This window comes from Hypanus sabinus, chromosome 22 (assembly GCF_030144855.1).
Source record: "Hypanus sabinus isolate sHypSab1 chromosome 22, sHypSab1.hap1, whole genome shotgun sequence".
Lineage (NCBI taxonomy): Eukaryota > Metazoa > Chordata > Chondrichthyes > Myliobatiformes > Dasyatidae > Hypanus > Hypanus sabinus.
Window position 1 is genome coordinate 45,413,401 of NC_082727.1, and position 15,235 is coordinate 45,428,635.

The 15,235-nt window shown below is 39.5% G+C and overlaps 1 protein-coding gene across 10 annotated transcripts in view; it reads right to left on the reverse strand.

Annotated features, from left to right (window-relative positions):
* The window catches only part of jakmip3 (Janus kinase and microtubule interacting protein 3), a 361,481-nt gene that overhangs the window by 69,007 nt on the left and 277,239 nt on the right, over positions 1–15,235 (reverse strand). For 5 of the 10 annotated variants that reach the window (XM_059947659.1, XM_059947656.1, XM_059947655.1 and 2 more), the window contains one exon: positions 14,352–14,487. The exons of 4 other annotated variants lie outside the window; for them this stretch is intronic. The gene's annotated coding sequence lies outside the window, so the exon portion shown is untranslated. Of the gene's footprint in view, positions 1–12,913; positions 14,488–15,235 lie in introns of those variants that run through there. One more of the 10 variants, XR_009507472.1, reaches the window with a different exon arrangement.

The following is a 15,235-nucleotide window of genomic DNA, read 5'->3' on the forward strand; positions in this document are numbered from 1 at the left end:
TTTTTTTCTCTTTTTTCAGAATTTATAGCTTATTTAACTCTCAAGGGCTTTAAAATTTGTTTTGAAAGGCAATGTTTGGAAAAACAGGCAGTGATTTGGCCCACAGCTAAACTGCCTGCAATGATAAACAAGCTGTCAAAGTCTTTGTGATATTGTCTCTCTCCACCAGGTTACTAGAATTATGGGCTGGGACTGGAATATACAGGAGCAATTGGAGTACATAGAGAAAGACAGTAAAGAGGGGAACATGGAAGTGGAGAAAATAGAATATTAAGGAAATGGAGAGAATGGAAACCTCTGTTAATAACATTGCTCCACTAGCTGTTGTGTTTCTGGAACTAATTTGGAGAGAGGACAGGTGTTTAGCTTGTCTGTTAAAACACTACATTCCATTGATTTACTGTTATATATGCTCGGCTTTGTGGATTGAACATTGGTGCGATCTGAATGATACACCAGACACCAAAACAAGCTCTCTACCAGTGTTCCTCAGAGCCATGAGGCATTACATCAAATTCCAACAAGGGAGGAAGCAATTCAATTTGGCAAAATTACCATCAGCATGGTCAAATAATTTGCACTTCTGGTTTGATTAGAAAGGTTGGCCACATCACAGACTGTATGTACCTGGAACTGTGCTGGGATTAGATCCTTCAGGAGGAAGGTTTGCTTACAGTGCCTCTAGAAATGTAGCGTCGATGGCAGTGAGTCACTTCCTCCAAATCTCACCTCGGCAGTGTGTGAAAACTCGAGATGAATTCTGTTATTCCATTCTCCTGGTATTACAGCTCTCCAGTGCACCAATTACAGAGATTTTCATTGCAACAGCCACAGTATTTTAAAGCTTTAGAATAGTATGTATTACCATGTAAATGTCTCATGTTTCAAAAGTTTTACTTGGAAAAGAATCTGTATCTTCATGAGTACAGTTTAGGGTCAAATTTAAAAAAAATCTCTTCTGCCCCCCCTCCCCTTCTTATCCCATCCCTGATATATTTAGTTTTCTCCCCCCTCCTTTTTTTCTGTCTTTCACTCTGCCTGTTCTCCGTCTCCCTCTGGTGCTCCCTTCCCCCTTTCTTTCCCCCAAGGCCTCCCGTCCCATGATCCTTTCCCTTCTCTAGCTCTGTATCCCTTTTGCCAATCACCTTTCTGCCTCTCAGCTTCACCCCACCCCCTCCGTTCTTCTCCTATCATTTTGCATTTTCCCCTCCCTCTCCTACTTTCAAGTCTCTTACTATCTTTCCTTTCAGTTAGTCCTGACGAAGGGTCTCGGTCCAAAATGTTGACAGTGTTTCTCCCTATAGATGCTGCCTGGCCTGCTGCGTTCCACCAGCATTTTGTGTGTGTTGTTTAAATTTCCAGCATCTGCAGATTTCCTCGTGAAATCTCTTCTGCTGCTTAGTTTGCAGTCCATCTGGGATTGAAGTGCAACCAGCAGTATTGTTTCTAGTCAAATTAGATATTCTGCTTCTTGACAGTAAATTAGGGAGTACTGCGTAGCAGGTAGAAATTGAACATTAAATATTTGTGGATAAATGCTATTTCATAAAACTAGTAGTCAAAAAGAGCATTGTTAGGAATACACCCACAGTTCAACAAGACTTTGCTTTAGTGGACCTGCAATGTTTCAGTAAAACATTTGCTCTTCAAATCATAACCCGTCTTCAAATAATAGTGTCAAAAGCATTCTGACTTACAGAAACTATATTCTTAAACAAGTTTCATCAATTTACATCGGCCTAGAAATTCATCTAATAAAGGAAACAGCAGCACGCTTTAAAATAGAGATTGAATTCTTTCCTGATATTGAATTCCAGTGGAACTGAGCTCTGAAGGGAGAGAGCAACTGGCTCCCATGACCATAAGACATGTTCAATACTCCTAAATTACCAGGCAAGTGTAAAGCAAAGGTAGAGTCTATTAGCCTTATTTGATATTGCTGGCAATTAAGCTTCACACAAACCTCCTCACAATCTACTTCATCTATTAACATCTCTTTACACTCATTATCCCCTCATGTGCTTATCTAACTATCCAGTATGTGAGAGGCCAATTCAAACTGATCGGAACAAAAGGTCTCCAAAGGGAGCTGGCATCTCCAAGTCCTCTATGGCCCAAGATGATCTAGATTCTAGACTTCCATGTGTTCAGCCAGATCTGGAATTACAGAACAGCCTAATGTTCAGCTCCCAGTGCAAACTGACCTCCTGCCCTGCACAATTGAGTCCTGTGGTAGAGGAGTGAGAAACGGAAGATCCAATACTTCTGGCCTTGTAGCTTTTCTCTGGGACTGGATGGAGTACCAATGGAAACCACATTCATTAGAATAGGATCGCTGATCAGGAAGAAAGAAATGTGTAGGTGAATGTTTTACTTTGCATTGCTTTATTTCATAATATTTGTTGTTACTATTTAACAAGATTTAATCAAAATAACTTATTTCTAAATATTTGAAATGTTTTAGAACAGTTAAATCTATTTGATTTGTGTAAAGTATCTAAAACGTGTAGATGCCTCTTAGAGTGGCAAGCTGCCAATAAGCATCAGGATCTGCTGATAGAGGGGCCAGAAGACTTCTTGGCACTCAGGCTCCATTCTTGCACACGTGCTTGAATGATCAAGTTGTCTGGCCCTCTGCATCTGGAATTGGTAAGGGCACAAGGGTCTCCGAAGCAGACAGGATATCTGGACAGTTGCTGGGAACAAGATGATCAAGATACAATTCTAATGCAGGCAAAATTGATTGGTGTAGGTGAGCATAAAGGTCAACATGGACTTGTGGGCTGAAGAACATGTTCCTGTGTTCTATGACTCTAAGTATTATTTTAAAATCACATTCCAGTTGGAATATCTTTAGCTGCATTTAAAAGGTCATCAGATTAGGAAGAATACAGAGAGCACAGGCTTTTCCCAACTTTAAAAGAAACTAGGGATTTAGAAGAAAATATATGAATATATAACACAAAAATGAGTCCTTTTGACACACAGCTTTCATGGTCTGCATCTCACTGTGATGTTTATCTTCCTAGTTCCATGTTCCTGTGATTGACCTGTATCCATCTATGCTTTTTTTTTCTGTCCATGTACCTGTCCAAAAGAACTTTAAATGGTGCAATTACTTCTGTATCCATAATCTCCTCAGGCTGCTCATTCACCACCTTCTGTGTAACAAACGTACCTCTCAGATTTCCCTTTACATTCCTCCCCTCTTGCTTTAAACATGTAGCTCGTAGCTGTAGGCTTTCTTACCTTGGAAGAAATATTCTGACAAGCTATCCAGTCAATACCCTCAAAATTTTATAAACCTCTGTGAGGTCAACCCTCACCCTCCTGACTTTCAATGAGATTAAACCCTGCTCAACCAATCTCTTTGCATAACTAAACCCCTCCATTCCAGACTAGATCGTAGTAAATCTTTACTGCACTCATATAATTACATGCCACATTGGTTAAACAGGTGTGACACAAATTGTAAAGCCCTTGTACAAACTTTTAATTATTGGAACGTTACTATAAGACATGGGAGCAAAACCAGACTACTTGGCTCATCTATTCTGCTCCACCATTCCATCTTGGCTGATTTATTTTTCCTTTCAACCCTATTCTCCTTCCTTCTCCCCATAATCTTTGACACCCTTACTAACCAAGAATGTATCAACCTCTGCTTTAAATATATCCAAAGAGAGGGCTTCTACAGTCATTTGTCACAATAAATTCTACAGATTCTTTGCTCTCTGAATGAAATTCCTCCTCATCTCTTTCCTACAGGGACGTCTTTCTATTCTGAACCTGTACACTCTTGTCCTAGACTCTCCCACTACTGGAAACATCCTTTCCACATCCACTCTATTCAGGCCTTTAAATATTCATTAAGTTTTAATGAGATCATCACTTATGTTTTCTAAAATCCAGTGAGTACAGGCTCAGGACCATCAAAGCTCCTCATACATTAACCCCTTCCTTCCAGAGATCATTCTCGTAAAACTCCTCTGGACCCTTTACAATGTAACACCTCCTTTCTTATATCTGGGGCTCAAACTGCTAATGATACTCCAAATGCAGTCTGACTAATGCCTTACAAAGCTTCAGCATTACATCCTTATTTTTATATTATAGTCCTCTGGAAATGAATGCTAACATTGCATTTGCTGTCCTTACTACTGACACAACCAGCCAGTTAACCTTTAAGAAATAGTGCACTAGGAATTTCAAGTTCCTTTGCACCTCCAGTTTCTGAATTTGCTCTCTATTTAGAAAATAAGTCTCATCTTAATAACGGCTTCTACCATCTTGCCAACCACTGTAGTCAGGCTAGATGGCCTAAAGTTTCCTTACCTTTGCCTCCTTCCTTTCCTAAAAACTGTAGTGACATTTGTGGATTTTCAGTCCTCTGGAATCATTCCAGATTTGTGAAGGATCACTACTAATGCCTCCACATTCTCTTCCGCTATCTCCTTCAGAACCTTGGGGTGTAGTCCATCTGGTTTGGGTGACTTATGTATCTTCAGAAACACACAAAAATTCTACAGATGCTGGAAATCCAGAGTAATACACACGAAATGCTAAAGGAACCCAGCAGGTCAGGCAGCATCTACGGAAACGAATTAATGATTGACACTGTTTATTCCTTTCCATGGATGCTGGCTGACCTGCTGAGTTCCTCCAGCATTTTGTGTGTGTTGCTTGGATTTCCAGCATCTGCAGATTTTCTTGCGTTAGTTATTTCATGTTGACTGGTGACACAATAGGAAGGAAAGCAGAGACAGAAGAGGAAAATGGAAGGTTTGGGATTGTGAACTGTTGGAGGTTGCAGAGTTGTGATATTTTAGTGTAAACCTGCAAAAATTTAGGTCTAGAAATTGGAGGGACGACATAAAGCAGCATTGAAAGGCTGGCTTAGCTGAGCTGAAGCAGAACTAAATACTTCTCTTTCTAATATTTTCAGTAGAAATGAATGAGCAATGGCCTAATTTTTCAAAGACACAAATGCGGCCATTGAAAGTCACTTGTATTATTGATGACCATATGCAGCTAGAGTCTGTCAGAGTAGATTAAAAAAATGAGGTACCTTTCCCTATGCTGGAAGCACAATAACTAAAATTAAGGTTCAAGTTCACTGTCTCGTCCTGTGTATAATAAAGAACATAAATTATCCTTGCAACAGTTGACATTATCCAGCAAGCCAGTTCAGCCACAAATTGCCATTCTCCCGTGTGCTATTAAGTCAAAATAACCAATCTGGAAATCTAATCTTCTGAAAAATTCTATTTGATCTCCTCTAGTCAGAAGGTTTTATTGAATCTGTAAAGTCCCTGGAGCAATACATGCAAATTATTTGATATTTAATACCATGCCCACTGGGGATGAAATGCATTTTGGGGGGATAATGCAAATTAAGAGCCTTTATTACTCTGACCGATTTCTTTTCTATTTGGACAGGATGTAACACAAGTTGTCAATTCACTACTGCTTGTTTCACAGTATTAGTGTGCCACAATTCACCCCTGATATATCCGAGTACAAATATTCCTTCTGGTGTGCCACAAATTCTCAATTCTGCAGATCACTTTAAAACATAAACATTTAATAGACATTTAATCCTTTACACCAGGTTCATTTTTGAATTAAAATATAGAAGATCTAATGACAACCAGTACTTGTTCCAGAATCATGGACGCCCAACAGTGCCATGCATTTGGAAAGTTTATATTTCTGCCATTCTGTAGTTCTGCTTTCATCCTTACCTCTGGTGATGTAAGTGTTACAGTAGAAAATTCTCTATTACTCTCACTGCCTTTAATACCACATAAAGACTCTCTCCCGCTTTTTCTGCTGTTAGAACTTATCCACTGTGAATAAATTAGACTGCTAGCATTTCTTTGATAAATTCCCTTGGTTTTGTGTGTGCCTACACAGGGTGCAAGGGCTTCTTCCTTGCACTTAAAGCAGAGCACTGTTTTAAATTTATGGGTATGGTGAATGGCTTTGACTGCAAGTGCAACACAGAAATGTGACCAGCTTCACCCATGTGTTTTGGATTTTACTTTGGAATTATAAATTTGTTCTTCCTCTATGTGCAATTCAAAACACGTCCCAGTAGTAAAAAGCAAGTTTGTCAATTCTCCCAGCTTGTGAACAAAGGACTGTCAGATTTTGAGCCAGTGCATGAAATTGTGACATAAAAACAGAAGATCCGGAAGCACTCAGTTAGTCACCCAGAATCAGTAGAAAGATAAACTGTGGTACAGTCAGGATCAAATGTTGGAGCAGATTCAATGGGCTTTTTGGCTTAATTTTGTTCCTCCGATGGTCTTGCGTCAGTTAGGTTGGTAACACATTGTTCTGTAAGCATGCAAGTACAGTGTTGATATGATGTAATCTTTAACCTTTTCTGCCAACCAAGATGATTTCATCTTGAAGAATTAGATGCCTTGAATCAGCTATGATTTTAAAATAGCAAGTGCAAAATAATTTTCAATAGTTAACATAAAATAAATACATAAAGTATAACGCAATATCTGTATTCTCATGATTTTGCTTCAATCAGTTTAGCAGTAAAAACAAGATATTTTTGCCCCATGTCTCCACCAGTGAATATCAAGCCATCATTTTCCAGAAAGTCACTGATCTCATCCCTTTTTTTTTGAAGACTTCCTCCCAAAAATTCTCAATCTCATGGATCCCCAAGTCATCTCTACTTCCTTTCTGGGACGTATGGGGTGTCCAGGGAGGGGTAGTGCCACCGGTGAAGGGGCTTGTTGCGTCCATTATAGATAACCAATGTCTGAAGATCACCTAAAGGGGTTTGAAAAGCAATGCCACCTGCAGAAGAAGAAAGGAACCACTGACAATAGCCACACACACAAAATGTGAGAATAACTCAAGAGGGAAATAAAGTCGATGTTGTGGGCTGAGACCCTAGACCTGAAGAAGGGGGTCAGCCTGAAACAACAATTATTTATTCCCCTCCATAGATGCTGCTTGCCTTGCTAAGCTCCTCAAACATTTTGTCCGTGTTGCTCTGAATTGCCAGCATAAGCAGAATCTCCTGTTTTCATGACTGCCAATAGCTTCCACATATCTGCAAATGTGTATTCCTGCAAATGTGTATTCCTGCAAATGTGCCTGTTTCACAGCGAACCCCTTTTCACTGCTGTTATAGCTCATAAAATTTTGCCCTTAACAACCCAGATGTTATTAGGGAGGGGCCTACCCACTGCAGTGTGATAGCACCATGCAATGTGAATTTATGTTACTCCTCCCTTGCTTTATCATTAGCCTATATCGTGTTTATATTGATTGGTCATCTTTACATAGGCAGTCAGAGAGAGTAAAACAGAGTTAGATGAAGAGGGTATGAAGAAGATCACCTTGCACAATACGAAGGTGATTAAAATTATTAGAGATAAATCATCATCAATTAAATGTTAATTATTGCTGTTAATTAAGGAACTATTAATATAAAGAAGGAAAATAATAAATAAGAAATGCTATGAATTTGGCTTCCTTGGAAAATAAGGATAAGTCTTTACGCATTAGTAGGAGTGAAAAGAAGAATATTGGCCCATAGTCTCATAATGATCAGTGAAAATGTAAATTGTGCCAAAATGTTGTTGTTTTCTTAGTTCTGAATTTAATTAGAATATCAAGATTTAATCTCTAGTCACGTGTTGGCGCGTGGCCCTAGTGGGCAAGGCATCAGACTGGTAACCTGAAGGTCACTGGTTCGAGCCTCAGCTGAGGCAGCATGTTTGTGTCCTTGAGCAAGGCACTTAACAACACATTGCTCTGCGACGTCACCAGTGCCAAGCTGCATGGGTCTTCGTGCCCTTCCCTTGGACAACATCGGTGGTGTGGAGAGGGGAAGGCCTGCAGCTTGGGCAACTACTGGTCTCCCAAATACCCCTGCCCAGGCCTGCGCCCTGGAAACTCCAAGCGCAGATCCGTGGTCTCTTGAGACCGACGGATGACACACAAAGTCTCTAGAGAAAGCTAACTGAAGCATTAGTGAGAAGGTAAATCCAAACACTGAAAACTGGCTCAATCGGAACATTTAATGTTGTGGTTCTTTTAGACCTGAAGCACCTGTTTCTTTCCACGGATACTATTCTTATTTTAATTTTGCACCTAATCTACAACTTAAATTAAGCTCTTCATCTGAAAGGCAGCAAGGACCTCCAAGCAGACTCTACAGAATCTCACTCTTTCATGAAAGTCTAGTGAGAGAAGAGGACACAGCCTCAGGATATAGGGATACCCTTTTAGAACAGAGATGAGGAGGAATTTCTTCAGCCAGTGAGTGGTGAATCTGTGGAATTCTTTGCCACAGGCAGCTATGGTGACCAAGTCTTTATGTATATTTAAGGCAGTGGTTGATAGATTGATTGGTCAGGGTATGAAGGGATATGGGGAGAAGGCAGGAGATTAGTGTTGAGAGGAAAATTGGGTCAGCAACGATGAAATGGCGAAGTAGACTTGATTGGCCAAATGGCCTAATTCTGGTCCTATATCTTGTACTCTTATAATACAGCCAAAACTGCAAGACTTATATAGACTTGTCAGGGAAGATTCACTCTCAGGCCAACCTGATTCAGGATGAAAAATAACAATATTTTGCAGAGTTGAAAGTACGAGTGCTCCCCTGATTTCAACAAGGAAGCCCTTTCTCTGGATACTTCCAATCATTCCTGAACACGTGGCCCTGGAACTGAACACTGGCAGTTAATTCTGTTGCCCAACTCTTCTACTTTGATTGGGTATCTGTCCAGTACTAGTGAAATAGTACCAGTGTCCTCATAATCTAAAAAAAAAATGAGCTAGGAGCTAAAATAAATGAAGACTCATTTTCTTGAAGAGAGATGATTCTAACTGAGCCTGAGTCTACATTTGCAGAATTAAAAATCCTATTTTATTAGTCTTGTATCTTGCAGTACTAAAAAATAAATTCCAGATGAAAGCACTTACAACAGCCCCTTTCAATAATTGATTGCTTTACCATCTTTCTCATTTGCAGTTTGCTCATTCTTGATTTGATAGTTTCCAATCCACTCAAAGACTGAATTGCAAAAATGACTTAGTTGCTCTGTTTCGAAATACAATGTTATGAGTAATTCTTGGCAGTTTCACGTCATGACATATGTGATATTCTCAAGAGTGAAAGACTAATTTCCTTTGCAGATGGATCTGTATCACCAACAGATTCAATCATCATATGGTTCAGTTTCTATATTATTAAAGGTTTATTTTCCTGCAGTAATACTTAATACAATTAGAGTCATAAGCACAGCCATTTGGCCTATCAAATCCAACATTCTGCTACATTCTAAGTATTAAAGAACTAGCCTGCCTGATTAATCTCCTCCTATAACGCAGGCCCTCTACCCTGGCAATATCATTGTAAATCTTTTTTGTACTCATTAAAGTTTAACATTTCTTTTCTGTAACAGGGTGACCAAAACTGTGCACGATATTCCAAGTGTGGCCACATCAACAACTTATACAGTGCAACTACAACATAACGTCCCAACTCCTATGCTCACTGCCTTGGCTGACGAAGGCTAGCATGCTAAATGTTTTTCTCCCCACCCTGTATACCTGTAGCACCACTTTCAATGAAATATGCATTTGCATTTTCTGGTCCTTCAGTTCCATTACACTCCCTATTGCTCTGCCATTCAGATTGCAAGTCCCATGTGGGTTTAGTTTGACTTTTCAGAAAGCATCATGTCACACTTACCTGTATTGAACTTCTCGGCCCACTTGCCTGATTGTTCAAAATTCTCCATTAATCTACAATAACCTTCTTCACTATCAACAATACCTCCTAATTTCATATCATCTGCAAATATACTGATCAAGCCTTGCACATTTGCATCCAGATCATTTATACAGTATAGGTAATGAATAACAAGGTTCCCACATTGACTCCGGTGGCACACTATGGGTCAACTGCCTCCACTCCAAGAAACAACCTTCAACTACACCTTCTGCTTTCTACCTCCAAGCATATTTTGAATCTACCTAACTAACTCTCCCAAAATTCCTTGGGACCTAAACTTAGAGAGCAGCCTACCATTTGGGATCTTGTTGAAGGCCTTGATAATGTTCAAACAAGCAGCATCCACTATCCTAGCCTCATCTATTTATTTAGTTATTTCTTTAAAAATCTCTAAAAAGTCAGTCAAATATGATTTTCCACGCACAGAACAATGCTAATGATTTCTAATCAGACACCATCCATCCCAATGATGGTACAGTAGATCTTGTCCCTCAGAATTCCCTCCAGTAACTTCAGTGGTTTATCCTTGCTAACCTTCTTAAACCATGCAACAACGCTAGGAGCAAGGTTTCAGGAACTTCACCGCTGGCTAAGAGTGTTGCAGATATTTCTTTAAGTGACTTCACAAATTCTTCTCTGAAAATCTGAGAATGAAGTTAGTCAAACCCTTTATCCACCTTAACGTGCCAAAAGTTTGCAAATGATTCCTCACTGGTAATATGAATTTCCAGTGAGAAATTTCACGTCACATGCCAGTGATAATAAACCTGATTCTGATATGAATTTTCTCCAACACATCTCCACTAGTCTCCCTTACTTCTTGAGCAAGTATGATTTTTTAGTCATTGAAAATCCCACACATCTCTGGTAGCTCAAGACATAGGGGGCCCTGCTGATCTCAAAGGGGACATACTCGTATACTCGTATAACTATAGGATTTTTCTTACCCTTACTTGCCGGATTCATCTCATTCCCTCTCTTTGCCTTCCTGGTTTTCCTCATAAGGGTATTCTTAATTATCAAGGGATTCACTCACCAATTTCCTAAAACCAATGTATGATTCCTTCTTTTTCTTGACCAGAGCTTCAATATTTCTTATCAGCCAAGGTCCCCTGAGCTTGCTAGCTTAGTCATTAGTTGTTAATGTTAGTGTGCTAGTTTGCAGGTTAGTTGCTGGTCATTTTGGTACAGAGCTTACCGGACAAATAATTTATATTTTGGACTCCATACCTTGAGAATCCCAAACAATGAAGATCAGCTGATTTCAAATGAATGCTTATTTAAAGGAGGTAATTTAAGAAAAATAGTCTTGCAAAATCATTTCAAGTATCGGTCAATATAAAATTCAATGGGCAACATCAAACTAAAATGTTGTTAGGGTCCGGTCCAGAGCCCGCCTTCCGGGTCTTGCTCCGGTCCGCAGACTCCGGACTCAGGGCCTTGCAGCCAGCCCTCCTGTCACATGGAGCCATTGGATCATTGTATCCAGCGATACCGGCCACGTAACAGATGCACTGCCACCTGGCTGGTCGGAGGACACACCACACGCCAATCAACATTTTGTCCCTCCCAACTAATCAATGCACACCTAAATTATTGGTCACCTTAATTGGATTATCGCACCCAGCCCCATGCTATAAAAGGTGAGACTTGGCCCTGGCTTGCTCGCTCTTACAGACCACTTCATTGAAGGTAAGTGCATTGATTTATGTTTGGCGAAGGTCTATTGTTTGTCCTGGTAAGGGAGCCACAACTATCCAAGGTCAAGGTGGATAGCTATTGTAGTGCTTTTCCCTTGTTCTTTGTTTGTGTAACCGTACCCTGTCCCCACACCGCTTCCTGTGTATTGTAGTTGCTTGTGTTGACCTGACTTCCCCTTGTAAATAAATTCCTTATTATTAAAACTGTGTGTGTCCAGGCTTCTACTGTTGAGACTCAAAGAACCAGTTATTTTCCATCACAACAATCATCTTGGCTTAAGGAGGTACATCTGTTACCTATTGGGGGCAGGTGTTTATAAGGGGCTCAGGGACTGAGCCTAGTTGTGGGGTTGTCCTGCTCTGAATCTGGTTTAACCTGTGCTGAATACTGTCTGTATCCTGTTCTATGCTGGTTGCTGCCCTGCTGGGAATCCTGCTCTGCCCTGGTTGCTGGCCTGTTCTGTGTATGTTCTTTCTGGTTAATCTTGTTCCCCTGCTTCTCTCCTGTGTGCTGGTCCTGCTGTTCTGCCTGGACCCAGCTTCCTTCTGATCCCTTGCCTCTGTCGGGCAGGTCTGGCTGGACTGCTGCTGCCCGGTGGGGGTTCTGCCCTTTCCACCCATCTGCCTTTTCCTACCTGTTGCCTCTGTTGGGGAGGTCTGGCTGGACTGCTGCTGCCCAGCAGGAGTTTGGCTGGATTGCCACTGGCCGGCGGGGGTTTCTGCCCTTTCCACCTATTGCTTCCTAAGGGTTGTGCCCCGCACCTGCCCAGGTGTCCACGACTGCCCAGGCCTCTGTGTTTCTCCCTGGGAGATGACCCTGCCCGGGATCCATGCAGCCTGCCATGAGGAATCCTGCCTGCCTGCCTCGTCTGAACTCTGGGATCCTCCTGCCTTACCCCTCACATGCCATGGCATCCCCATCCTGTCCTACCCCTAGTACTTCAGTGTCTGTGTCCTGCATTTGGGTCCAATCCTGCCCCTGTTCCTGACAAATGTGTTTGATGGGATCAGTTTATTCATCTGAGCCAAATTCTCATGATAGTGTGATGTCAGGTTGTATGGTTTATAGGAAAATCCTGACACAGAATGCACAATACACTGGGAAAACCATATGGGCTGACTATGCTAGTCAGTGAAGTGAGGGGGTAGTGGGTAGTTTGGGTCTTTCTTTGTTTATCAGATGAAGGAATTTTGAAACCTAATCAATACAATATTGGAGAACATACAAAAGACAAATGAAGATGATGCACTTGGCTATAAAATATTTTAAAGAAATTAGTATAAAATATAGTGGGGTCATTCCATAAACAAATACAATAGGGCTGTACATTAATAGAAAACATATTTTTCTTAAGATTGGTGAGGACACCAGATAGTGTTTTTACACAAGAGGTTCAGCATCTGTAATAAATATGATCAACAATGCATTCATTACCTTCCACACTTCTGAATGAACTTTCTCCAGATCCATCAGGGCTATTATTTTGGGGAAAGAATGGAGGATCTTCTCAGTTTACTTCCAGCTTATTTCTTGCATCTCCTTCAATATATATCTGGTTTGTCACATGGGCTTGTGATGGTTTATTATCAGGCGTTTCCTTCCCTGTGTTCATTATTTAAAGTGCCAAATTCCAGGACTGTGCCATTTATTTGCAAGAATTCATATATATTAATCTGATCCTTTTGAAATTGTTTCACTTTTTTGATTGTTATCATTTAGAGAAAATAATCCATCTTGTCTCATGTATTGTAAGGTGGATGCAAATTAAACTCTTCCAATTCCTGTTTGTCTCTCACTAAATCATTATTAACTGCAGTTTATCTCCTGGTGTTGGATTATTTTCTCCCTAATACTTGCACGTAACTTATTTTAAAGTGACTGCATGTCTTGCATTTTCTTTTCAACCTAAATCATATTCCATTCACCCCTCTCAATTTTCTTCCAGTATTTGTTTGGCAGTATCTTCTGCACATTCCAATTGCATATTTTTCCAAGTATATTTTCTATCTACATTTTGGCGATTTTTTTTTTAACTCTTGAAATCACATAGTTCCCTTTCTTTGGAAAATTCATTGTGAATCTGCATCCCGATATTTGCTGGGAATCATATGAGCTAGGCCCAAAAGTCTTCAAGTTTCTTTTCTTTCCAATGCCTACTTCTGTAAACATTATTAACAATTTTACATTAAATTCAACGGTTTAAAAAATTACTCTAACTTTATATTCAGTTTTTTGTGCCTTCTTTGAATTTATCTTCTTGCTTCAGAGGCAACAGCTCTAACATAGCAGCATGTCATAGTTGTTCTACCTGGGTAGAATTCATTTCAAAGTTTGCAGGACAACTGGTTAGTACACGTTCATATGTCATTCATGTTTCTGCAGTGACATCAATATGGTTCAACTTAAGAATGATTCGTGTTTAGTGATAAATTATTCTTGCCAACTTGTTAAAAGCCTTGCTGCCAAGGTTTCATAGCCTCTGCAGCTAAAACAAACTACTGATGTAGCTGTGTGCATGAAGTAGAAATGACTGGTGGATGGAAGTCATGCCTCTATATTGAAGCAGCTTTTTCAGTATCCTGCACAGCAGGAAAGTTTAAGGTCAATTCTTCATTCACTAAGTATTAGAACTGTTCATTCACCCATGTTGTACATTCTTCTGTGCTTATCTCCTGTCAGGGAAGTCAATTTTCCAAAATCTTTTATCGTTGGCTTTACTTTCTAATGTTTGCTTTCAGTCCATTACATTTTCCATTTGTTTTATAGGTTTTGTTGCATTTTTACTGAACTCTTCTTCCAAATCGCAGATATGGTTCTTGAAGCTCCAAATTACGTCTGGCACTATAGCCTCCGAACCCTGAATATTCTTCGTGCATGTTCTATGCTCCTTGTATTGCAAGGTGTTCTTTCAAATACTTAATGTCTTGGTTTATTGTTGGCCTTTCTTGGGATAATACTGTAATCTGATCATTTATTACAGTATACGGTTGCCTTTCTTTCATTGTAGCCTGTATAAAACAACTTCACAATCAAGTACTTTGGAATAAACAATGATAAAAGTAACATTTTATATATCTTATTTGGGAATGATAATGCAGTTATTCCCTTTTGCACGTGCCAGCATAATTTGTAAACCACTAGGGACTGCAAACGATATTTTAATGTAAATAATCACAGGTAGATGGATTAAATTAACAATATATGTTACTGACTAATTATAGAAAAATTGATATTTTTATACCTGTATATATTTTCTGTATATTAATTATATAAACTCAATCAGTGATGACATTTAAAGCTAAAAGTATGCACAATTTGATTTGTTTGATACCAAGAATGTGTTTTATTTTGTCAGTATTATGTCTTCATTGTTTCTAGAACCATCTATGATTAGACTGTTGTTATTTACAATTACAATGACAAACAGATGAAAAAAGGAAAACAAATCAAGTACTTCTACAGAGAAGTGGTATAGAGTATTTGATTTTATATAAGTCAATAAGATTCAAGATAGAATTTAAATTTTCTTTACAAATTAAAAAAATGCATAATATTGAAAGAAAAAAGATAAAGGTTAAATAGATACTGTTGTATATCTCTTAAGAAAGAAGTCCCATTTACAAATTTAGAAATGCAGCACGAAAGATCCCTTAAAACAGCACTGCAGCATTGTGCAAGGGTGTGATATTCTATCACAAATGGGGCAAAAACAATAGAACAGATTACACTATGAACACAGTGCCTGTGTTTCATCAC